Genomic DNA, 25162 nt, shown 5'->3' with positions numbered 1-25162 from the left:
GCTCATCTAAGAACTCTTCAAGACTCCAGCATGACTAAGAAAAATGTTTGAAAACAAATTGCAATCAAATTCTATGATATATTTAAAAGAACATTTAAAGTAAATGAAACATTCAAGAAATCAAAACTCACCTTTTGAAAATCTTCATGTTGATCCACAACTTGACTCTCCCTGCTGGTTGAGGTGACAGGATATGGAAAAGTAGAAAAAAACACATATATCACTGTTGGATCTCCAAAAACAATTAGGTTAACCACTATGGCTAGAACTGGAAAAACAGGCAGCTGTCTGTCCAGAATCCTGAATTTAACACAACACTTGGAGCAAAATTTAGAGGAGCTTAAAATCTTTTATATCATTTAGTGATGCTGACTTCCCCAAAATATTGGCCACAGTGTAAAAAATATTCATAAACTTACAGTTTTATGTAAGCGTGTGCGTGCATGTGTGTGTGCGTGTGTGTGTGTGTGTGTGCGTGCGTGTTTCTTTACCAGATTCAACTTGTTAGGCCCTTTCAGGTCCAGTATTGACGCCACCTTTCCTGGAGTCTAGCAGATGTTTCAGGTCCAAATATAATCTAAAATATTAGGATAAGCAGAAGAGGAAAAGTGCAAAGCAGAGCAAAACATTATTTAAGTAACAGTTCACCCACAATACAAAACTTATCACCTTCATGTCATTTGTTATTCTCTAATGCTCTAATACCCTCTTAGCTTATTGTAAAACAAATACAGAACTTTATCAAACATACCTTCATTAGTATCACCACATATGACCAAGAAGGTGTGCTTGGTCATTTCACCAACTCTGGAAATACACCATCCGTCTCTAATCAGCCAATCGTCACAGGGTCTTGTGTTATTGTATAGAGAACTGTGGCTGTTAAAAAACAACAACACATTAGTATCAAACACATACGCATAACCTTCAGATAAAAAAGAGAGATAAACATCACAAAGTATGCCTCACACTTTTTCAGATATCTTTTGATTCAGATGTTGATTATTGATAATAAATCTACAAATGAAACCTGTATCATCATTAGGCTGCTCAAATATGAATCAGTTGATTAATTTTACAGACAGGTGGCTGTTTACAACGCACTAAATTGTCTTTAATAAAACGGAAATGTTGTGTACAGTACATGCTAAGTTTAGCCTATAGTTTTAAGCACAATATCATGTGGGAGAAAAAGCTTGACTAAGATGTTCCTGACTACAGAGATAGCCTAACTTACTAACGTCAGACATCCCGAGTTAGGAAAAGTCATTTTCGGGGGATACAGAGTTGATTTGCGGGAGGTAGCGGGAGAGATGAGTTGCGCGCGACGCACCTAAAGAGCGGTGGGGGTGACTTGCGCGCGACGTACCTGAAGAGCTGGGAGGGATGCGGTGGAGAGGGGTGTGCAAAGTGTTTAATGACCGGGCGGGAGACGCGCGATTTCCAGGAGATTATCATTCATTTGCGGGCATCTACTTGGGCATCTGAGAGTCTCTGTGCATTTGCGGGATAACGTTAACGTTAGTCCCACAACTTCCGGGAGACTTCTGTAACGTCAAATGTCTGATAAAGTGCAAACGCGGTCATTTAAAGACATTAATGTTAACATTCCGACTTTAATGGTTGTCAACACTTAACGTTAATATAATTCAAGCGTAACTGTTACGTTATCACACGAGTCTATGGACTAACGGTAAGGTTATATGGACGGCCACGAATGAACCAGTTTAAAAGGGCCGCGGTGTTTAAAATAACCAAATTAACGTACACGAATAACAAACAATCATATGTTTCAGTCAGGAAGCCTTTTACAAGTAAGCATGTTCATTGTTCATGTTCATGTTCCAGATATGTTTTAGAAACTCTCCAGAGCTCATGGAAACCGTCCTGTGTTGCCGTTAGCATCCGGGCAGAGTAGGCTAGGCGCTCCGGGGATTCCCTCGCTAGTTTGCTTCGAATTAAAGGAGAAGTGTCGATTTTATTTTACAGATGGGTAACAACGCACAAAATGGCATTAAGCGTGACAGAAATGTGTTGAACATGTACATTTGATGTTTTTATGCACTATGTATGCGTGAGCATATATAAAAACATTCTTGAAAAGAAGTCAATAGTAATGCAGTTAAGCTAGATACACAAACGACCATGAATGAACCGCAGAAGTTTAAAATTGTCACTCCATTCTAAAGTTATTAACTTAACAATATGTTTACAACTGTATTTCCTTAAAGAAAGTCAGTAAAATACCAACATTTAGGTAGTTTGACTCACCAGTTGCTGTTCTAAACCTCAGATGGAAAATGGCGTCTGGAAAATTCTTCAGAGACTGGGGCTCCATGAATTCCCGGATGTTGGAAATAACACCACCAAGTGTTGAAAAGATAACTCCTTGATTTCGCACTGAATAAAATCAATTTTAACTCTTATTATATTCATTTATCAAAATCTAACTCTTTAACGTCAACACTTTACTCTGAAATGCTTCAACACCGAGAATTTAACTCTGATGAATTTGCTGTGTACTTGGTTTTCTGGTGGAGTGGGTCTTGATTCTACAACACAAAAGCACAGAAAAAAAAAATTGGTCAAACACTCATTCAGATGGCATACAAACTTTTTAAATTAAAATCATGCTCTATTCAGCTTCATTTTCATACCGTTGACAGTCAACTGGACAGTCTCTTTAAAATTTTTGGAGCATGTGATGAAGCAGGTGTACATTCCTTCATCACTATACTGAAGCTTGTTGATTTTGATTGAGCTGTTTCCTGAGTTGTACTGTTCAGAGAAGGACTCGACCCTGTTCTTGTAGTGCTGGTCCTGATTTTGTACCAAATCTTCACCTTTAATTATTTCCCACACAATCTCACAATCATTATGTCTCCAATGGATATTAATATCTTGAAGTTGAAGATTGTGTTTAGTGGAAGAAACTTCAGGAGCACAGAACTGCCAATAACTCTACTGACAGTGTAACGGTCGGGTCTTGAACCCAGGTCTCTGGTTTGGAAACTGGTGTGCATACTACTAAGCCACAGGGGCAGTTGTGTTGGCCACAAATAAAAACACTCCAAGAGGGAATTGTGGTGGTTTTCTTGGTTTTTCTCTTACTAAATCAAACTCAGTCTGGAGGTTATGAATATCAGAAGAATATACTTTATTGTCGACAACAAAGGAGAACTTTCAGGAGACCCCCAGTTGCATCTCTGTCTGAAAAATTCTAACTCACTCATGTTATGGCCTTATTTAAATACCCTTTTACAACCGTTGTTTTCCTTTGTTCTCCATATATTACACAAATTCCACCTAGGTTAACCCCTGACCTCAATTTCCACCTAGGTTAACCCCTGACCCAAACCTGGTAACTATATAACTTATCCAGTTCTTGTGATATGGTAATTCTTCTAATGGTATGCAAGTCTACAAGCAGATTATATACATACACTTTGAATATATATATTAACTTCACACTTTAAAGAGTATAAAATCCACCTCATATAATCCCTCCTCTTAAGACTTTAAGTCTTAATAGTCTTGCTTTTGGCCCATAGTGCAACTCTATGATCTAGCCCTCAGCCATATTACCTAATGACAAATATATGTCACAGTATTATTACAAATGACCAAATCATGTAATTGCACTTTGGAATAGAATCACGCCAAACCTCTGTGTCCTGTTTTGACGAGGACACAGTAAAAGACTTGATTCTATTTTGTTGATATCATAAAAAGTAGTATTTTAAGCATACAATTAGTTATCTATTTGCTTCTGGTGGTCATGATTATTTAACATACAGTAAAGAATAAACCTAAAACAAAAAATAAACATGCATAATCTCCCAATCTAGGGTCACAACACAATATTCTAATCTAACACCCACAAAACATAATCAGTAGAATACGTTGATCTTCAGCCCAGATACTTTGCGTATCGTAGAGAGCCGCCGTTTTGGGGTAGAGGTTACTAGCACTTAACACCCAAGGCATGGATCCTCTTCATCATCCTCTTCTTTATCTAAACTATAAAAATTTTTAGCACTAGTTCATCTTTTTGACCCTAAATCTGGCACATACTTGCGAGCATTCTTTGTTTCGTTCTGGCCTTAAAAAATGTTGATAGAGACTTTATGTTGAGAGTCTATAACCTGAAGTTGTGGTGATTATGATCAATTGAACTTGTGGCACCTTCTGTATATTTCACTCAGGTATATAATCAGAATTACTCTTTTAACTGTTCTGATGAACTCCTTCTGCCACACTTTGCAATTCGTTGAGCTTCAAGATTTTCTGCCTCCTCTGTTTCCCGTTAGCTTTCTCTTGCTGGAGCTTTTTCCTTTGGCTGTCTTGTGCTGTGGTCCAGATGGTATCCAGTTGATGGCATACCCTTTGGTAACCTTGGCATAAGGTCCATTTCTCCTGATTTCACTCCACTCTCTCCAGAACACCTCAGATATACTCGATCACCAGATTAATCTCCTGCTTCTGGTCCTTTCTGGTTTCCTGTACAGATATTGCTTTGCACATGGCAGTTAGTTTCCTCATAAATGACCAAACTTCTTTCCAATGCATTAGAAATGTTCTCCAAACATTCCAGAAGGTTAAATACGAGATTACATGCAAGGGTCGACCCAATAGTATTTCATGCAATGTTAGTTGCTTGTTTCTGTCAGTTTTCATGCAATCACTTATTAATGCAAAAGGTATATTATTTTAACACATCTTGTTAAACTAGGCCTTGAAGGATCATCTTCAGCTCTTTCAATCATTCCTTACAATTATGTGTAATTGCTCAATTTTCGTGATTTCCAATTCTTTATCAATATATTTAATTATTTATTCACTGAATCACATATCCACTTATTTATCTACTTAATTACCTTTATTTACTTTATTTAACTTTAATTACTCTAATTTATTTATAACTACAGACACATTATTTGAACTTTCTTCAGAAGTTATTCCAAATCTGAGACTTCTCTTATCTTAAATGTCCTTCTTCCCTGCTCTGCTGATGGAATTACCTTCACTCATCTACCACAACTGTTATTTCCAAAAACTTGTATCTCTTGCCCTAAGCTAATTTTATCATTTCACAACATCTACAATGAAGTTCTTGAATAATCCATTAGACCTATTGCTGATCTTTTACTCACATTCTACTTTGCACAGATGTCATATGTGTACAACAATTCACCAATCACTGCATTCAAAAAGGAGATTATTATCCTTGCTGCTTAATCTTCCTTACCACTTCACCCTTGATTCTAACCATGTACATCGCCAATGACAATATCTAGAAATGCTGTTGCCTCAACAATCTGTACTTTGTATGTATTACATAAATCTTATTTGTCTTTTTCGTTCACCTCTAATGCTACATATGTTCATAAAGACTAGTACGTTGTTTATTTGTACTATAATCTAATTAAGGTTGTGACTCTATACTATTGTTAGACCTGCTACCCTATTTTCTTTAATGAAAAATCAATTTTCTTATTTATCATCTTATCAGTTATTATTGCATCTAGAATAGATACAGAATCTTGTTAACACTAAACCAATCATCCCTAAAAAAATTTATTTATGTCTTTTACTTAGCTTGAACTAGATGTACCTGCAGATAACTAAATTCTACACGTCTTTTTACTTTAAGTGTAACCAAGTGTCTACCCTCCTCTGATAATTAACTGAACAGAAATCAATTACTTTAACATATTTGGCATCCAAACTAACAAATTTAAGTACAGTGCGTGTTAGGAACCTCTGCTAAGAAATTCTCTATCACTGACTGTTCTTAAACCATAAATTTTACAACATCTATTTTTGTCTGCTTTGACTAATGCCATAATCAAAATTTAAATTCAATTCAAATTCAAATGGAATCCATTTTATTCGTCACCTACAAAATCACAACTGAATTGAAATTGACTTTACTTAGAAATGCCATAACATATCTAAATGTTTCTATTATTGCTATGTTCTCAAAAATTTCAATAACGCCTATTCCAGCATATAACAGACCTGCATGTGGTTTAATTTTAATTAATCCTCCCTATGCTGGTTAATTTTGTTTTCCCTTAATGTCCTGAACTCATAATAATTATTAAAACTTGACACCTAAGTAATTTCTTATTTCTGAGCTATTTCTTATTTTGCATTTTCTATTAATTAACATTTTTCACTTTTCAGCATTTTCAGCTCCTAATTCCTTCCTGTTCTCACATCAAACTGGTTATTCATAAACTTTTTGTTGTAATTTTCTACAAGTTGACTGAAAAATCACTGGATTTCTTTATAGGTTCCTCTCTATCTGATCTGATTTTTCTCCTTTAGTCCTTAATTCTTTTTTGCTTTTAATTATTTCTTCACATTTGTAAAACAATGTGTTTTCTGTTTTTAAACACTTTTCTCTTTCACATATTATTTTAGTACATTTAGAATTGTTACTTTTTGGCTTATTCAGTACTGTGAGTTCATTTTACTTTTTTGTGTTTCTATTTCTTCTTTAAATCACTTTTCTGTCTTAATCTCTGACATAATTTTTCTCCCAAATCTAAGTTTAGTTTACTCAAAATAAGTTTTCCCTAATTTTAACTTAAATATTTAACTCCATCAACTTCTAACCCAAATTATTATTATTATTATTATTATTTTCAGTCATCAAAAACTGTCTTTTATTATCTTTTTTTATCACCACCATGCATTATAATTTATCCTCTTATGTTCAATAATCTCTATGAGTTAACCTATGAAAATGAACCAAAATAATTTAACATTCTTCATAATTTATCATTTCAACATAACACATTTAAAGTTTCATTGTACATTATCATCTAAGACTTTTCTTCCACTTTACATGATACTTTTCTTTTTATCAAATTGACAGGAGTCTGATTTGATACAAGAATGGGTAGCTACACTTTTGCTCTTATTTTGCCCTCTGAGTGGTCACATTGTACTCAATTTGGACTATAGGTCGACTGCTTTGAGATGGACTGCCAGACTCCCCCTCCTCACACCCTGAGAAGACAACTGGTTCATAGATTGGTGTAGTCTTTTCTGTGGTGTCCATATCAGGGCACAGTGTTTCCCCCTTCTCTCTTAGTGCTGGCTTCTTTTCTTTTGTTGAGCTGATGTAAAGTTCTGGTGGAGCGCTTTTTCTCTTTGATCAGTTCATCATTAGCTTGTTTGCCTCTTTTTAGTGTCTCTGAACATAAGTAGCCTTTCCAGTCCTCAGTAATTTCTGGGCATGCAGTGCCTGCTTCACTGCTTTCACAAATGTCCACAGCCAACAGTTTGTCCATTGTGTTTTTCAAACACCTTTTCCATTTGCCAGTGCACTCAGAGATGTCTGGTAGATAAGAGACCACAGTCCCCCAAAGTCCATCCCTATGTCCTCTTAAGTAATATATGGAATTTAGCTCATAAAAGTCTTTCCTTCTTTCCCATTTTTTTTTTCATCAAATGAAGACTCCTCTCATCTATTTTCTCCTCTTTACGGTTTAACAGTTTATTTTTCTCTAATTCACAATCATTTTATCATATGTAAATGTTTAATTTTCTATTTCTTCAGTGTTCTTCTAAATAATTTCTTTAGCTTCAGATTATGCTTTACTTTACATTTCTCCTCATCTATGCTAGTGTTCCTTTACTAACCGGTCATTTTTACATCGAATTTTAGTTTCCCTAACATTTTCTATTTTCTCACTGCTTGCATCAAATGTTTCTTCTGTTTGCCATTTGTCATAATCTTATCTTTTATTTTCTCTGTCACATATTTTAGTATTGCATTTTTTATTTCCATATCTGTTTTTCCATACCTGATTTAATTCAACAATACTACTTGGTGGCCCAATATCTGGTATAACTGTTCAAAATCATTACTGCTATATCTCAAAGTTAATATTATTAATTAAATTCACATAGTTATTTACTAAAAGCATTTTTCAGTTTTAAAGTGCAATGCATACTTATCAGTTTAGCTTCTTACTGCATAAACTTTTAAATGTATTTATCTTTTAAACTCACTCTAACGCATTCTTTAACATTTACCTAGCTTCTATGATTTTCATCTGAATCACTGTACTTTACTACAAATAAATGATATAGCTGACTTTGAGAAATACATTTTTATTGCCCTTAAATACAAACAAATTCTCTAAAGTCAATTATTTCTTCAAATTGTTACTGCTTTTTTACTTTTTATCTTATCTGTTCAATATGCCTATATTGTAAGTATTTTTTAAACATCTAATTTTATCTATGAAACAGTGGACTTATTTTTTCTATTTCTATTTTATTCTTTTTCCTTTCCGTAATTTAAGCTTTTAGCTCTTAGGTTTTCTTATACATTTCTTATACATTTTAAAGCTTACACATTTTCTAATTAAATCTTCAGTTAATCAATATTAATTTTTCAAGTTTTCTTTTTCTTTCTTATTCTCAATCAAAGAACTAACTTATATGTTATTTATCCATACTTATTTAGTAAATCTATTTGTTTATTACTACATTTTTTTACTCCATATTACCTTTATCTCTATATATATTGATCACTATGGCTTCATTTATTCTTTTTCATTAGTAGAGTTTCAAACTCTTTTCTATATAATATAACTATTATTAGTACTTCCTCATTTCATTTATCTTACTATGCTACTTTATAATATATCTATTCATTAATAACTTATATTCTATCCACAATTATGTTAAAGTCTATGTCATTATTTTATCTATAGTTTGATCTCCTCTCTTTTACTCTCCTCTTCTCTGTTTCCCTAGTGCTGTAAATAGGCAATCTATTTATTGTTCACACATGGACACCATAAATCTCTCTCTTACCCCCATCCTGGAGCAGACTGTCTTTCACCTGTTGCTATGTCAGGAATTTAAGTTCACTCTGCCTATTGTTCTTTTTTAACATATTCAAACTTAAAACACAAAGATAATTTCAGAAAAATGTTTAACTAGTATATTATTCTGCTTTTTACTCGGTGTCTTTCAAATGCAACATGTTCCATTAGTTTTGATTTAAGAGACTCCTCTCTTTATATCATAATCTCTTCTCTTAAACTGCATCAATCACTATTCCTATTGTTCTTTAAATCACACCACACATATGCAGCCCTCCTTTTATATTATAATATACTATAATCATTATTTTAACCTACTCCTTATTGAAAACATACTTTTAAACACATTCACACTTCTAATCTTATTACTTTTCCTCTTCTCATTCACTTCTCTTCTCCACTCAGTGTAACAGGAGATGCGTCCCCCCATCCTCATTCCATTCAAGGAGAAGGAAGGCAGTCTTCTCTGCCCACCAATGTGGACTATTTTGCCACAATCTGAAGCAGCAAATACACAAACACTTCAATTAAATAAATACTCTACACTACACTCCTCTTGAGTGACCTGTCCGAGCAGCCCTCTAACCTTAGAGCGGTAACCACAGGCTTTCGCCTACCCATGCAGCCCTTTGTTTATCTCCTCAAACAAAGCGATATCGTAGGTCTTAGCGCGCATCTCTCTACTTTAATCTGCTTTAATCTCTTAACTGTTACCACACATTAAGGACTTTCTCTTAAAACTTATAAATGCTCTATGCATATCTTATATCATTAATAATTTCCCAAATCTGGGTAACAGTTACTAGTTAATGTTTATCCTATCCATCAAGGCCCTCTTAGGAAAACACAGATCATTTGCATGCAAATTACTCTTTTTCTTCTGTTATTCAAAACCCCATTTTTCTTTAATATCTTTTTTACATTTACTTTTAATTCTTTAAAGCTGGAGAAACAGTTCAAGTGTATTTACCTGTACAAGCAGGTCCTGGTAGAAAAAACACAAACTAATAAGCATAAAATCGCTTACCGTTTTTTATTGTGGCCACATATTTGTGTTTTCTCTCCAGTCCAGCATGCACAGTAACACCAGTCTTGCTCCTTTCCAGCCCACCCAGAGGGACGCCAAATGTGGTGGTTTTCTTGGTTTTTCTCTTACTAAATCAAACTCAGTCTGGAGGTTATGAATATCAGAAGAATATACTTTATTGTCGACAACAAAGGAGAACTTTCAGGAGACCCCCAGTTGCATCTCTGTCTGAAAAATTCTAACGCACTCATGTTATGGCCTTATTTAAATACCCTTTTACATCCGTTGTTTTCCTTTGTTCTCCATATATTACACAAATTCCACCTAGGTTAACCCCTGACCTCAATTTCCACCTAGGTTAACCCCTGACCCAAACCTGGTAATTATATAACTTATCCAGTTCTTGTGATATGGTAATTCTTCTAATGGTATGCAAGTCTACAAGCAGATTATATACATACACTTTGAATATATATATTAACTTCACACTTTAAAGAGTATAAAATCCACCTCAGAATCCAGAAAACAAGGATTTATTTAAAAAAAAATCAACTTAGATTCTTTTTAAAAAATGAGGTAGTACCTGGAAAGGATGTTGAGCACCCTCAAGCCAATGGCGCCACTCTTCCAAGGCCAACTTTACAGCAAGGAGCTCTCGCTCCACCACATGGCAGTTGCGCTTGGCATTAGATAGGCGAGGTGACATGAAAGCACGGGGGTAGTTTTCCATCTTCATTCCTCTGTGATAAAATGGCTCCTACACCCACATCTGAGGCTTCCACCTCCACCATAAAGGGTATGTCTGGATTAGGGATAGAGAGGATGGGAGCTGAGGTGAATCAATACTTGAGATCCTAGAAGGCAGCTGCTGCTTCAGGGTGCCAGTCAATCTTGACTCCTCCTCCCTTTGTCAGTGCTGTCATGGGAGCCACAACCGAGCTGAAATTCCTAATAAACTTCCTGTAAAAGTTTGCAAAACCCACAAACCGTTGCACCTCTTTTACTGTGGTTAAAATAGGTAAGTTGAGAATAGCTTTAATCTTGCTAGGGTCCATCTCCAGGTGACCCAATGTACCCAAGAAACTTAGTCAGAGCAACATGAAACTCCAATTTTTCTGGCTTGACAAAGACATGATTTTCAAGAAGTCTTTGGAGAACCCTGCTGACATGACCCTCGTGCTTCTCCACGGACTTGGAAAATATTAGTATATCGTCCAGATAAATGAATACAAATATATTTAACATGTCTCGGAGGACGTTGTTGATAAGTGCCTGGAACACGGCAGGGGCATTGGTAAGCCAGAAAGGCATCACCAGATATTCAGTGGCCTGTGGGGGTGTTAAAAGCAGTCTTCTATTCATCTCCTTGCCATATCCACACCAGATGGTAGGCATAGTGAAGGTTGAGCTTGGTAAAAATGGAAACTCTTTGCAGCAGCTCAAAAGCAGTAGCCATAAGAGGCAGGGGATATCGATTCCGACGGATCTTGTTAAGACCCCGGTAGTCGATACATGGCCTAAGCCCCCCATCCTTCTTCCCCACAAAGAAGAAGCCAGCACCAGCAGGGGAAGTGGAGGCTTGGATTAATAAGCATTCATCGCAGCTTAATCAGGGGGTGATAAGGAGAAGACTCTGCCTCTAGGAGGGGAGGAACCAGGGAGAAGGTCAATTGCACAGTCGGATGGACAGTGAGGTGGAAAAGAGTTGGCTCGAGACTTACTGAAGTGTTTTGTTACTGAGTGTTTTGTCAACAACTCCTCTTGACGACGGAGGACCTTTTCATGACGCTGGAACACTGGAAGCCAATCACTGCCAACAGATCTTTGGTACTGAGTGCCTCTGGGTCCATGTCTGACTTGGTTTTTCTCAGACCAGAGGTTAGGTTTACAGACTAATCACCCCCCCAACCCCCACACACAATTTCCTCTTTCCCACACCTTCTCATACACACACATACTTACTTACATACACACCTCTCCCCTACTCCTGTGTTATAATAATAACCATAATACTCTAATACTAAAATGTACCCGAATACCATAATAATAACCACCACAGTACTCTTACTCCTACTTTTACTTCTACTACTTCTAATACGTGTTTATAGTTAACTCTATTCCCTTTACCTTCCAATATAATTTAAATTATTTATTTATTTTATATCCTATCATAAACATCTGTTGTTCTCAGAAACTTTACAAGTATTCTGGTCTGAATCCTGTCCTTTGTACTTAGTAAACCTTTTAATGTTATTTCCTGAATCCCTATCTCCCTCAGATCATTTATCATTTCCTCCCTCTGCTTTTCATACCTTTTGCATTTTAGTATCACATGTTCTACTGACTCCTCTTCCCTGCATTCCTCACATAATCCAGTTTCATGCTTTCCTATCAATTTAAGTGTTTTATTTAATAAACAATGACCCAGTCTTAATCTTGTTATCACTATTTTTCCTCGCCTGTTACCTCTAAGGACTTTTTTGTGTATAACAACCTGATGAATTGCATACAAATGCCTACCTTTCTTTTCTCTGTCCCACTTCTCTTGCCACTTTTAATTTAATCTTACCCATATTAGATTTTCACTTCTGCTTTACTAACACTTATTTGCATTTCTACATTTTCTTTTGTTAACGCCATTTTTGTTAATTTGTTAGCCATTTTATTTCCCTTTATCCCTTCATGACCTGGAACCCATATAAACTTCAACTCCTTTCCCTGACTCATTAGTGGGGGTGCCCTTAGGGCAAATTCCACTCTTACAATTGTGCTGGTTTATTATTCTTAATTCCGCCCAAAGTTCGGCACGTAACTCGTCCAGCAGCTTTCGTCCCAGACCCTTGAAAGTGGGGTCAAATCGTCCGGTTTTATCAGGAATGGTGTGCTATGACTTTTATAAGGGGTGGGGGGTTTCTTGGCCCCGCAGGAGACTTAACATTGAGCCGACCTTAGACGAATCACAGTGCCGAGTGTGAATTTCATAGAAATATGAGATTAACAACATCTGTAGGGGGTTGCAGCCTAAGTGAGAACATACCTCGCAAGGGGGTATAAGTTGCACCCCTGGGGCTCTAGGACGTCCCAAAGTGCTCCCATTGACTAACATTGGCCCCATTGACTCCCATTCATTTTTCTATGAGAGCACTAAACGCGCCGCGAAATGGGCCAACCTTTGAGGCGTTATAGCGCCAAGTGTGAAATTCGTAGAAATATGGGATTCGCAACATCTCTAGGGGGTTGCAGCCTATATGAGATCATACCTTGAAAGGGGGTACAAGTTGTACCCCTGGGGTGCTAGGACGTCCCAAGCGGGTCCCCATTGACTTTACATTGCCCATTGACTCCCATTCATTTCTTGACTTACATGTCAATCACATTACATAGCAGTGTCATACAGACTTGGGGGTTGGCTTAATTTACTCAGGCAACCAATCAGCATCTCATTATGATTTTGAAGCTCACAAACCACGCCCCCCCCCCCCCCCCCCCCCCCCAACCACTTAAACCACTTAAAGACCCTAAATAAGTGCCCCATTGACTTGGGGTGGGACGTCCCATTGCACATCCCATTGACTTCCATAATAAATGTCACACATCTATAACTATATAATTATAACTAATTACATAGGAGTATCATAGAGACATGGGGGTGGGCTCATTTGACTCAGGCAACCAATCAGCATCACTTTAGGATAATGAAGCTCACAAGCCACGCCCCCAAATTGGTCCCATAGACTTCTATTATAATAGGGCTAGATGCATATCTTTGCATAGCAGTGTCATGCAGACTTGGGGGTTGGCTCATTGGACTCAGACAACCAATCAACTTTTCAATATGATAATGAAGCTCTTAAGTCACGCCCCCAAATCCATTTAAATACCGTTAATAAGTGTTCCATACACTGCCATTTTAACTGGTCTACATGCATGTCTTTGCATAGCAGTGTCCTATAGACTTAGGGGTTGGCTCATTGGACTCAGACAACCAATGAGCATCTCAATATGATAATGAAGCTCACAAGCCACGCCCCCAAACTGGTCCCATAGACTGCCATTATAACTGGCCTACATGCATATCTTTGCTTAGCAGTGTTCTATTGACTTGGGGGATGGCTCATCTGACTCAGACAACCAATGAGCATCGCAATTTGATAATGAAGCTCACAAGCCATGCCCCCAAATTAATTCCATATACTTCCATTAAAATAGGCCTTGATGCATATCTTTGCATAGCAGTGTCATAGAGACATGGGGGTTGGTTCATTTGACTAAGACAGCCAACCACATTCAAGTTCACTCTGTAACCTTGCCCAAAGCAACAAAACAGAGTACCCTAGCAACCATTTATCAACAGCTATATCTCAGCATCAGAACATCGTAGAGACTTGGGGATTGGCTCGTTTGACTCATGCTAGCAAACGGAACTTTCTATATGCTACACATGCTAGCAGTGACTAGCTACATGCTAACATTGACTAGCCAAGTACTGTAACTTGCTAGAAATGCTTACTAAGTATAAATATTTGATCAAGCATGTGTGTGAGGCTTGCCTAGTAACCACCCAGGGTACCCTAGCAACTGCATAGCAACCACCAAAATTACCCTAGCAACTGCCTAGCAACCACCTAGCAACCGCCTAGTAACGCCTTAATAAGGGTCTAGCGACCACTTAGGACACCCTAGCAACCGCCTAGCAACGCCTTAGCAACCACTTGGAATACCCTAGCAACCACCTAGCAACACCTTAGCAACTTAGTGCACCCTAGCACTGTTGCTAGCATGATGCTAGCAACTCAATTAGCATGATGCTAACAAGATTAGCATCATGCTTGCTACATGCTAATCATGTTAGGATCATGCTAGCAACACAATTAGCATGTTGCTTGCATGATGCTAACATGCTAACATGTTGCTAACATGATGCTAACACTGTTGCCAGCCACTCACTGTAATGGTTCAGTAACAGTAATTAAATGGCAACACTGTGTCCAGTTACTTACTGTAACCAAACTTTTACAGTGAGTAACTGGCAACAGTGTTGCCAGTATTCTACTGTAAAAACGCCCGGTAAGGTCTAACAGTGTAGGAGACCAGATTGGTCCCACTTTTTATCAAATGATCCCAATTATTACAGTTTTATTATAATATATATGTGTGTGTGTTCGTATAGTACAGCACAACACTTTTGGTTCAGAAAATTTAGATCAGAATTACAGATGTATTTACAAGCAGATCATTTTTAAAGTGGTACAATGTAAAAATATATACAGTGCTCAACATAATTGAGTGTACTCCATTTTGAAAATTTATATTTTTATCAATTTCCCAGTGAATATTGCTAATATATGTTGGTCCATTTAATCAAAACAGATTTATTAAACAGATATATTTATTAAAATAATATTTTAGTCACTGAACATCTTTGGAAATAAAACGATAATGCATTTAAATTTCAACAAGATTTTATATATTTTTGTTGTTCCTCTTGAATTTTGCTCTTTTAAAAACATTTTATTTAATAATTTTTCCTAACATATAAATTTAGGTGTGCTAATTTTGGACTGCTATTAATAATTCATTTTGTTAGATAAGCTCTAGATTTGACTTCAGTACTGACTAATCTAATGTTTATACACAAATATAATATTGAAAAGCTTCCTATAGAAAATACTAATTTAAATAAGAGATTTGTAAATAGGATGTACTCATTGCATTGTTTTCAATTATTAATTTAAATGTAATTACAAAGTAACTATGTTGGTTAACATTCATTCATTCATTCATTTTCTTGTCGGCTTAGTCCCTTTATTAATCCGGGGTCGCCACCGCGGAATGAACCGCCAACTTATCCAGCACATTTTTATCTCTCATCTCTGGGAAACATCCACACACACATTCATACACACACTTATACACTACGGACAATTTAGCTTACCCAATTCACCTGTACCAAAAAACATTCTAAACCATGTCTGTTAATTTCAGCAATAACAATTAAGAAATAATGCTTTTTAAAATAAATAACACCTAAGGGAAATGAGCTACTATAAACAAACAGTGAACAGCTGTAAAAAGTAATGTTATCAAATATTAGTACTTACTGCAAAATACATTTCTAATGATTATTAACCCATTGCCTACTATTAACTATTGAACCTTACTATAAAATGTACTACTACCATTATTATTATTAATAATACTATTATTAACATTATTATTATTGTTGTTGTTATTGTTTGTATAATATTCATAAAATCATAATTCATATTCATAAACAAACAAAAAAATAAACAAAACTAAAAATAAATTATTACAAAATTGTTTCAAAAAAGCAAACACTGTAATGGTACTGAAGCTTATATAATGTGGAAATATTTATTTTAAATTGTATTTGCATATTATTGTATTTAGTCTATATTTGCACTCAAAAATATATATTCACTGTTTGTTCAAACAACTTGTTCAAAATGAGCTGAATGTTCAATCCATTTAAATTTGTAAAAACTAATAAGTTAACTCAATTCCTTCATGTTTTCTTGAGAAAAATCTATTGTGTGGAACCCAGCATTTTTTAAAGTGTGTGCTGAACTGCTAACACCAAAACCATACATATGTTCCATTAAGCGGTCAGATGATGGTTAAAGACAAACTGCATCTTTCACCTCTGTCCGACTGAAGGTTTAACCAGAATCCAAGAGTCAAGACCTTTATACACTTATGACTGTCAGTTCTCATAGTTTTCTGAAGTGCAAACGAAAACAGCAGCACTGCAAAATAAACATGTCATTGATGTAAATTCTAATTGTTATTATGGATTATTGATGTTATTTTAACACAATTACTGTCTTTTTTGTGTAAGTTCATTTATCAGCTGGATCTGAATATTAATATTGCTTTTATTGTTGTTCTTTCAGTTCACTGAGGTGGAGAATATGCAAATGTTTGAAAACATTGAACTGATGTCAAAATTGTCTTCTTTTATGGAACAATTTCATTAAATGCAATGTATACATAGTTTTTGATGTTTTTACATTAGAAGACAAAAAAAAAGAAGACAATTTTATTGGAATTTCAGTTTTCATCTGATGTTCTACTGGCATGTCAAACTGGACTCCTGAAGGGCCGCAGCTCTGCACAGTTTTGCTCCAACCCAAATCTAACTAATCAAGTTGTTTAAGGCCACTAGAGACTATTAAGCAGGTGTGAGTTGGAGGTGATTGGAGCTAAACTGTGCAGAGCTGCGGCCTTCCAGGAATTAAGTTTAAGACCATTGTTGTACTGGCGATCTATATTAGTTTTTAATTTGCTTCAGACAGAATTTTTACTTGTTTGTATTTACCAATAATTTAACATGAAAAGTTTTTTCTTTCTTCCAAAAATGTCCTGTGTCGTTAAACTCAACTTAACTAGTGCTAAAGTGCCAAAACATGACTTTAAGTTTGAGTTGGTCACTTGGTCACTTCCTAACTGACAATTAACTGGATGTGTCATCATTATTTATGTACAAGCTTGAAAAAATTACAGTATATTTTACAATACATTTACATAGTTCTTACGTTTTAAAATTCAAATGGAAACAGAAGCATCACATAAAAAGTAAATATATATAAAAATGAAGATCTGATCTTGTTATCCTGTGCATTGTTTCTTCATAAACTTGTGGTAATACAATCATCATGTTTGAATTTAATTCCAACAATAAATAAATTGGACAGTTTACCCTAACTAAAACGACTAATTGAGTGCTTCAGGCTCGTTTGAAATAACGGTTATTCATGTTTACACCACCAGAGGCCATAAGAGATCACATTTACAGAGGCAACTTTAAGTAGTGTATTCACTGAGAAATCTAGGACAACAGCTGTTTTAAAGTAGTTCAATACTGGTTTTATTTTGTAAACAGAGGTTAAACAAAGACAATGAATTATTATGAGATATAACTTTACAACATTTATCTCTCACACATGTAAATATGAAAGTATTTCTGCACACATTCCAGCTGTTTGTGTTTGACTGTATATCGATGAACCCAACATCAAGAATGTAGATTTTCCAGTGACGCAGAAACTGAAAGAGAAAAACAAAAGAGTCAAACATGCAAACATTTTCATCTGTTTGCCATTCAAATCTCATTGACATTTGTGTACAGACATGGGTTTGGTTGTTTGATCATTCATCCTTGTTTGAATTCAATCAAGCTCTTTGATACAGATCATATAGTTTTTATCTTTTCTATTATTTTTCATTATTATCTTAATATTTAGCTTTATATTATTCATCCAACAAATACCCGACAAGGCAGAGCTTTTATTGTTTTATTTTGTTTCTATATTACATCATATTATAGAGGAACACAATACAACAATGATTTTTTTTGAAGTTCTCTTAGTGATCAGACTGGTTCATAAACACACAAATGCGTCTCATTGAGTTGGCTGAATAATGTCACCTGATGCCATTATTTGAGGTTTTATGTTTACTAATGAGTGGTGTTATTATGGTGACACACGTCTCCAGGATGAAGGAAATGCAAACGCCAAAATAGAAATAGCTCCAGCATTTGTCTAACAAATTCTGCTGCTGAAATCCAGCCCAAGAGAAGCTTATTACTAAGTGCTGTGTAGTGCAGGGGTGCCCAAAGGGCCGGTGTCCTGCAAAGTTTAGTTCCAACCCCAATCGGACACACCTGTGCTAGCAAGTCAAGGCCCATGCAGGTGTGATAAGGCAAGTTGGAGCTAAAATCTCCCCTCTATGCAGGACAGAGTTTGGGCACCCATGCTCCAGTGTATTCATTGAAATAACTAATTTAAATGAGGTTACAAGTGAAAAAAAAATTGATGATGTACAATAAAAATATGGACACATGAAATAATTTATTATGGAAATACAATTATTACCAAATATGAATTGATTTTTGATACTAAGAATCCCGGAAATATAGTAAACAATAATAATCTTGAAACCAGAGACCATCAACATTGGGTGTATTTATACAGTCTATATACGTTTATTTTATTTACACAAAACTTCCCACATATTCCACTTAATTTCTATGATCCATGCAAAAAGACATTTGGGTCTCTTGTACGAAGACTTGTGTTGAATTCCTACTAAAACATTGCGTTTGCTCAAAGCTGTAAATGTGCGAACACATAAATATTTATATTTACTGTTGTATATATGATCATACAATATTATGATTGTTTTCAATAATATTCAGCAAAAAGAATGGAATAAATGAAAGCTGTTGGAATATGAGTTGTGGTAAAGTATGTATAAGGTGTCATTTATAAGTTCTGTGTTAAAGGGCCATGAAACCCCCTCATTTCAGCAGGGTGTTTTCACACCTCTACTTTGGAAAAGTGGGCGTGTCCAGCTCTGTTTAGGGGGAGTGTCGGAGGAACTAAAGTGGGAGGGTGTGGGAGTGTCTATTTGGGCACGTGCGAGTTTCAGAGTCAAAATACACATACACACACACAGGAGAAAGTGATGGTGTTTAACCTACATGGACATCTGTAGTCGAATTATTTGCCAAATTATTAAATGGTGGACTTTAACTGCAGTTTGGTTCTTTCATTCGGGAATTCATTCATGCCCCTCGCGACAAACGAGATATTTGATTCGAGGAACTGCTCTAAGTGTGTATTTTTCATGCAATGTTTGATACCGCAAGGCAAATGAGAGAAAAAAAACCTCTGCATATCCCGGAAACTTAGATGCACACAGCAGGTAGTGTCAGAAAGCCGCCTGTGTTATTCCAGGCACAAAATGCGGTGAAAACCCTACACGAGGTTAAAGTTTGGTTGTGGTGCTAACATGTTTACATGTTAATAAACAAAGAGCACTGGTCGCTCACTTCCCAAATCTGTAGAGACAGGACAATCACCAGCAACTAGAGCCGCATTTTTATTAAGAGAAGACTACAAGCGAATCCGGATCTCAGCGTTTGCAGATGAGAACAGCTCTCAGGTAAACAATGTTCCTCCTTAGACACGTAAGTTATTGTTGTCGCACGTCGCGTACACTGTAATCCACGCATGACTCCAGCTGAGCTCTCACAGAGAGAAAATGAAAACGAAACTTAACTGCAGCAAACTATAAAAGCAACACTTCACGCTTGTTTTGACAATACAACGTGGTGTGTCTGTCATCTAAACACTGTGACAGTAATGAATATTAATGAAGTTGCACAATAGAGCGCGCTGATTGGTTTGAACCAAGCTTTACTCATGCATTATTGCCTCACACTGTAAGACGTAATGAGACACACTCTGGCACAGACTTCCAGTCTGCACGCTGGAATACAACGCTATTATGTCATGATCGTGATGCAGCTTCAAAAATTCATTTCAAACCGGAAGTACGAATTTGCTTGAAATAACGCAAAAACAACCAGTTTACACTTTTTAGTGAAATATAGGTGTCCTAATAGTGTTTTTAGCAGTGTGGGACACATATACGACTGTCAACAGCTCAAAAAATGTGTTTTGGTGTTTCTTGACCCTTTAAAGCTCATAATGCTGCAACACCAAATAAATCATTTCAAAATACAAAAAATATTAATTATAAGGAAAGTTTTAAATTTGAAATTTCTCAGGTAGATCCACTGTTGGACAATGTTGCCATACGGTAATATTCCATAAAGTACCTTAAAAATGATTTTTTTTTCCTAAATTTTTTACAGCACTTCAAGTTAAGCCATTTTAAGAAAAGAAAAACAATCAAATATTTTTTTTACAGGTTTATCATAATGCGTGCGGTAGAGGGTTAATGAATATTACACCTGCTCAATGAAAATCAGATGATTCACTACATTAATAAATCTGACATAACTTGATCAGAAATCTAAAAAGGGGAGAAAAAGATTAAGCCATCAATAGAGAGTAATACTGTGGTTAAAAAAGCATCTTAGCACAATCGTAACAGCGCCATTGTGATACAGTGGTCAGCACGTTGTGTTACAACACCACTGACCCGTGTTTGAACCTTACTTGAGTAATTATTATTATTATTATTATTATTATTTTCATTTTTATTGTTTTTTTAGTTTTAAAGCAGCTGTTTTCTTGAAAAAGACATGATAGTGTCATTAGAAACTGAATTGGAAATAACCATATTTTATAGTCAGTCGTGAACTGAGATGTGCCAGTCTATAAGACTTTCTATAAGACACTCCAGGGATGAAAAGGAGTCCCACTCCGGCCCTGAATGGAGGTGCTCCTATCGGAGGTAGACCGGAAAAAAAAACTGTGTTATTTGCAAGTTTTTCGTTGGAATGAGCTAGTTGAGTGATTTCCGCCCGTTTGATTGACAGAGACAACAAAGCTGAAGAGGGCAGACATCAGCAGCGCGAGTGGCGTTGCTTGTAACATGCATGGCAAGTAAAAATCATTAATAAGTGTGTGTATCATGTTAAGCACATTTGAGCATAACATATTATTTGCACATTTATTGAATGGAAATGTTTCTGATTCACATATGCAAATACGTCTTCAGATGGTGCCTTTATAGCAATGTGCGTGCAATAGATGGCTCCGATTACATTGGGAAAACCGGCAATCGCTGCTTTTGTGCTTTAATGTTTGGCTGGTCTGCTGTATGATATGGAAACCTTATAATACCTGCTAGACATGCAGATGAACCCGTCACATTTGTAGTGTGCAATTTAAAATAATTGCCTCAAGGAGTCACCAATGGAAATAAAACACACACAAGAAATGTATGTACGCCAGGCATGAAGTTGGCGTGGACCAACACACATTCTCACGTTCATTTCATCGTCAGTAAATCCAAATGTGAGCATGAATTCTGACGCATGCAAAGTTTTTGTGCGTACGCACCGTTGATACATGAGGCCCCTTGTTTCTAACTTGTTCATATTTGCATTGACCTGATTTGTTTTGGCCTTCATCCTTTATAAACTATCATTAACAAATAAAGCCTTTGGACTGTATTGATACTTTAAACATGGATTAACTCACAATGCAAGTTGTCCTCAGTTCTGAGCATATGTTTGACATAGTCATGACATTAGATTTGGTAAAAACAGGAGAATTAGCACTTTTGTGTCACCTGAGTTGAATTATAGAACATATTATCTTGGCATATATAGCAAAAGCTGGGTCTTTTACAAGAAATTCAGAAGTTTACCACAATGAATTTTAAGTTCATGGAAAGGCATGCTTTCGTCAATCAGTAGTTTAAAAGTCGTCGATAACTGAATATAAACAAATATAAGGTACCTCCTCAAGCTAAAGAGCTGAACACTCTTCAGAGCATTTTGTTTTGTAAGCATAATATTATTCCCATATTATGTTGAATTGTATTGAAACACGCAGATGTGTCACAATTGGTTTAAAAAAGACATCTGAGCTCCAGGATGCTGCAGATACAAACACTGCCACAATTGTAAAGTTGTTTCTGTACCAATTTCAGCTGCTGAGGCTCCATGAACCACCAAAAGACTCAAAATACAGACATTTAAAGCCCTGAAACATTAAAAAAAACAGAGATTCATCAAAGGATGACTGGAACTGAACGGCACCAGTCTGAACAGCCATCTTGTATTTAAATACAACCTGGAATTACGGTGCATTTTATGTTAATCTAAACACCAGTGGACGAAAATAAACACAGGTGTGATCAGGGTTTGTACTTCATGAGCCTGTCCACTTTCATTTATTAAAAGCCTGTTTGATTCATGTTGGACTGCATTCAAACCCAAAGCCACAACCCATTGACTTCATTCTTTACCAATACAGGATATTTTGTTGATATTCACGACTCACTAAATATGAGAGATTAAACTTTGCCGTCTAAAATCATATTTGGTTTTAACACAATCTTCTCTTAGTCTTGATTCTAACACAAACGGCAACACTTTTTCATGGGCTGAAACATTCTGTGTACACAAAAGACATATTTCTCTCAAATATTATTCACACATTCGTCTGAATCTTTATTAGCGAGCACTTCGTCTTTGCTGAAATAATCTATCCACCTCACAGGTACGATATATCACAATGCTTATTAGACAGCATGATTATTGTACAGATGTGCCATAAAGAGGTCACACACCGGAAGCACCGCTTGGCGACGCACCGCATCACACCTAGCTGCGCCATGCATTTCAGAATTCTAAACATAGGTTTCTATCAGGGTAGACACACTGGCACCGCAAGTCGGCAGCTAACCATGGCGCCCAGCCACGACTCACGACACTGTTCATATTTCTGCCGCACCACAGAGTGCCATCTGAATTGGTATTTTAAATAACATGCAAATGTGCGCATGTGGTGTGTGATACTTTCATGTGCACATTGGTGAAGGAGTGGATTTTCTGATGGATGTCCCCCCAGGATAGAGTAACACATGTCCTTTCTAATTACTTTGATTAATAATAAAATTTTTGTGTTGATTGGCCTATGATGACCTAAGTATTCTCCCTCTTCAGAGTAAAACTGGAATGATATGTGTGTCATTGCATATATGTCTCATTTGTTTTAACCAATCAGATTAGATCACCTATATGTATGATGCAGTTACTAATGTTATGGTAGAGTATAATTTTTCTTTTTTGCTTTGATATTTGGGTTAAAACACATCACTGGCCACAATAAAAAGCCACTCTAAAATGTGCAGTTTTATTACACATATTGCAAGTTTTGAGGGATATGCAATTGCCATGCAGACTACTGTACTATCCACCAGAGCTGTTCCATGTGAGTTTAATGTTCATTTCTCTACCAAAAGCCATCCCCAAAGTATTTCAGGGAATTTGGCAGTACATCAAACCTACCCCACAACTGCCGACCATGTGTAACCTCACCAGCCCAGGGGCCTCATGTACGAAGACTTGCGTGGAAATCTTACTAAAACGTTGTGTACGCACAAAGCTGTAAATGTGCGTACGCAGAAAAAAATTCAGATGTATGAAACACTGCGTACGCCAAATCTCACGCATATTCTTTTGTACACTAGAATGAACGTGAAACTGAGCGCAACATGAACAAGCACAAAACCCCTCCCTGCCTCTTCCCCCGTATGAATATGCTAATGACTATGCTAATGGCAAAACCCAGCGAAAAAGCAATGGCAAAATCAAGCAAAAAGAGAAACTTTGAACAGAATGTGAATTGGAGGTGCTGCTTTCGGAGGTAGACCGGAGAAAAGCGGTGTTATTTGCAAGTTTGTTCTCCGGAATTAACAACAAAAGAAAAAAAATAGAGTGGGAGAGTTTAGCTGATGCGGTTAACACAGTTGGGTCTGAACACTGCACTGAGTGCATTAAAAAAAGAAATAGTGTGGTTTATACACACTTGTTGCAGTACCCTTAACAGTCTCAGTGGCGCGGCTCGTAAGACGCATGTGATCATGTATTGACACGTTCGAGCATGAACGCGGCTCGAATCCAGCGTCTGATGAACTCTTTCTTCTTTTTTCCCCCGCTACATATCAGATTTTGCCTACTATTTATCACGAGAAAGACAAGTAGGAATCATCAATAAGTTTGTGCATCATATTTTTTTTGCACATTTATTGAATAGAAATGTTTCTGATTCACGTATGCAAATTCATCTTCAGATAGTGTCTTTATAGCAATGTGCGTGCAGTAGATCGCTCAGATTACATTGGGAAAACAGGCGACTGCTGCAAATTGTGCTTTAATGTTTAGCTGGTCAACTGTATGGTATGGAAATCTTATATACCTGCTAGATGAACCCGTCTCATACAGCTGCCATTGCAAGGCTCAGACACTTTGTAGAGAGGAATTTAACACAACTGCCTCTAGGAGTCGCCAATGGAAATAAATCAGACACGCACAAAAAATGTGCGTACGCCAGCCAGAAAGCTGCCGTGAAGCTGCGCACATTCCCACGTTCAGTTCATTGTTAGTAAATCCAAACGTGAGCGATTCTGAGCGTGAAACCTGGCATACGCAAAGTTTTTGTGTGTACACAGCGTTGATACATAAGGCCCCAGGACTTTCAATATGGACATTCAGTATCATCACCTCCAAGATTGTCTGAGACCAGCCACCCAAACAGCTGCTGCAACAATTGGTTTGATAATGGGAATTTCTGCACAAACGGTCTGAAATCATCTCAGGGAAACTTATCTGCATCACCGTTACCTACCATCGATACCCACCTTTATCTATGTCTTTATTGATGCCATTTTTAGCGGAAACGAGTATATGCAGAGTCGGAACGAGTATATGCAGAGGAGATGTTGCACTGCATGAGCAAATGGTGGTCACACCAGATACTGACTGGTTTGCTGA

At 36.6% G+C, this 25162-nt stretch overlaps 1 long non-coding RNA gene across 1 annotated transcript in view; it reads right to left on the bottom strand.

Annotated features, from left to right (window-relative positions):
• Positions 1–17748: 17748 nt before the first annotated feature.
• Positions 17749–25162, bottom strand: part of LOC103909619 (uncharacterized) — a 51845-nt gene continuing 44431 nt past the window's right edge. The window contains exon 3 of the long non-coding RNA NR_170293.1: positions 17749–17946. This is a non-coding gene — a long non-coding RNA (uncharacterized lncRNA). The remainder of the gene's footprint in view (positions 17947–25162) is intronic.

This window comes from Danio rerio, chromosome 22, assembly GCF_049306965.1.
Source record: "Danio rerio strain Tuebingen ecotype United States chromosome 22, GRCz12tu, whole genome shotgun sequence".
In the NCBI taxonomy this organism is placed as follows: domain Eukaryota; kingdom Metazoa; phylum Chordata; class Actinopteri; order Cypriniformes; family Danionidae; genus Danio; species Danio rerio.
The sequence above is the reverse complement of the archived record's forward strand: the minus strand, read 5'-3'. Positions and strand labels throughout refer to the sequence as shown.